We start from the raw sequence: 2,500 nt of genomic DNA on the forward strand, positions 1-2,500 counted from the left end.
CCTTCCTCTCCCTTCTCACCTTCTCTCTCACATTCTCCACTCCCCTCCCTCTCCCTTCCCTCCTTCTCTCTCACATTCTCCACTCCCCTCCCTCTCCCTTCTCACCTTCTCTCTCACATTCTCCTCCCCCTCCCTCTCCCTTCCATCCTTCTCTCTCACATTCTCCACTCCCCTTCCTCTCCCTTCCCTCCTTCTCTCTCACATTCTCCACTCCCCTCCCTCTCCCTTCCCTCCTTCTCTCTCACATTCTCCACTCCCCTCCCTCTCCCTTCCCTCTTCTCTCTCACATTCTCCACTCCCCTCCCTCTCCCTTCCCTCACATTCTCTCTCACTCCACTCCCCTCCCTCTCCCTTCCCTCCTTCTCTCTCACATTCTCCACTCCCCTCCCTCTCCCTTCTCACCTTCTCTCTCACATTCTCCACTCCCCTCCCTCTCCCTTCCCTCCTTCTCTCTCACATTCTCCACTCCCCTCCCTCTCCCTTCCCTCCTTCTCTCTCACATTCTCCACTCCCCTCCCTCTCCCTTCCCTCCTTCTCTCTCACATTCTCCACTCCCCTCCCTCTCCCTTCCCTCCTTCTCTCTCACATTCTCCACTCCCCTCCCTCTCCCTTCCCCCCTTCTCTCTCACATTCTCCACTCCCCTCCCTCTCCCTTCCCTCCTTCTCTCTCACATTCTCCACTCCCCTCCCTCTCCCTTCCCCCCTTCTCTCTCACATTCTCCACTCCCCTCCCTCTCCCTTCCCCCCTTCTCTCTCACATTCTCCACTCCCCTCCCTCTCCCTTCCCTCTTCTCTCTCACATTCTCCACTCCCCTCCCTCTCCCTTCCCTCCTTCTCTCTCACATTCTCCACTCCCCTCCCTCTCCCTTCTCACCTTCTCTCTCACATTCTCCACTCCCCTCCCTCTCCCTTCTCACCTTCTCTCTCACATTCTCCACTCCCCTCCCTCTCCCTTCCCTCATTCTCTCTCACATTCTCCACTCCCCTCCCTCTCCCTTCCCCCCTTCTCTCTCACATTCTCCACTCCCCTCCCTCTCCCTTCCCTCCTTCTCTCTCACATTCTCCACTCCCCTCCCTCTCCCTTCTCTCCTTCTCTCTCACATTCTCCACTCCCCTCCCTCTCCCTTCCCTCCTTCTCTCTCACATTCTCCACTCCCCTCCCTCTCCCTTCCCTCCTTCTCTCTCACATTCTCCACTCCCCTCCCTCTCCCTTCCCCCTTCTCTCTCACATTCTCCACTCCCCTCCCTCTCCCTTCCCTCCTTCTCTCTCACATTCTCCACTCCCCTCCCTCTCCCTTCTCACCTTCTCTCTCACATTCTCCACTCCCCTCCATCTCCCTTCCCTCCTTCTCTCTCACATTCTCCACTCCCCTCCCTCTCCCTTCCCTCCTTCTCTCTCACATTCTCCACTCCCCTCCCTCTCCCTTCCCTCCTTCTCTCTCACATTCTCCACTCCCCTCCCTCTCCCTTCCCCCCTTCTCTCTCACATTCTCCACTCCCCTCCCTCTCCCTTCCCTCCTTCTCTCTCACATTCTCCACTCCCCTCCCTCTCCCTTCCCCCCTTCTCTCTCACATTCTCCACTCCCCTCCCTCTCCCTTCCCTCCTTTTCTGTCACATTCTCCACTCCCCTCCCTCTCCCTTCCCCCCTTCTCTCTCACATTCTCCACTCCCCTCCCTCTCCCTTCCCTCCTTCTCTCTCACATTCTCCACTCCCCTCCCTCTCCCTTCTCACCTTCTCTCTCACATTCTCCACTCCCCTCCCTCTCCCTTCTCACCTTCTCTCTCACATTCTCCACTCCCCTCCCTCTCCCTTCCCTCCTTCTCTCTCACATTCTCCACTCCCCTCCCTCTCCCTTCCCTCCTTCTCTCTCACATTCTCCACTCCCCTCCCTCTCCCTTCTCACCTCCTCTCTCACATTCTCCACTCCCCTCCCTCTCCCTTCTCACCTTCTCTCTCACATTCTCCACTCCCCTCCCTCTCCCTTCCCTCCTTCTCTCTCACATTCTCCACTCCCCTCCCTCTCCCTTCCCCCCTTCTCTCTCACATTCTCCACTCCCCTCCCTCTCCCTTCTCACCTCCTCTCTCACATTCTTCTCTCCCGTCTCTCTCTCTTCTCACCTCCTCTCTCTCATTCTCCACTCCCCTGCCTCTCTCTTCGCTCCTTCTCTCCCACATTCTCCTCTCCCCTCCCGCTCCCTTACCTCCTTCTCTCTCACATTCTCCACTCCCCTCCCTCTCCCTTCCCTCCTTCTCTCTCACATTCTCCACTCCCCTCCCTCTCCCTTCCCTCCTTTTCTGTCACATTCTCCACTCCCCTCCCTCTCCCTTCCCTCCTTCTCTCTCACATTCTCCACTCCCCTCCCTCTCCCTTCTCACCTCCTCTCTCACATTCTCCCCTCCCCTCCCTCTCCCTTCTCACCTTCTCTCTCACATTCTCCACTCCCCTCCCTCTCCCTTCCCCCCTTCTCTCTCACATTCTCCACTCCCCTCCCTCTCCC

General features: G+C 57.8%; 1 protein-coding gene across 1 annotated transcript in view; it reads right to left on the bottom strand.

Moving 5' to 3' along the window:
* The window catches only part of LOC113819611 (receptor-type guanylate cyclase Gyc76C-like), a gene marked incomplete in the record, with an annotated part of 271,750 nt that overhangs the window by 59,592 nt on the left and 209,658 nt on the right, over positions 1-2,500 (bottom strand).

The sequence above is a fragment of the Penaeus vannamei genome, chromosome 34 (genome assembly GCF_042767895.1).
Source record: "Penaeus vannamei isolate JL-2024 chromosome 34, ASM4276789v1, whole genome shotgun sequence".
NCBI classification, from domain to species: Eukaryota; Metazoa; Arthropoda; class Malacostraca; order Decapoda; family Penaeidae; genus Penaeus; species Penaeus vannamei.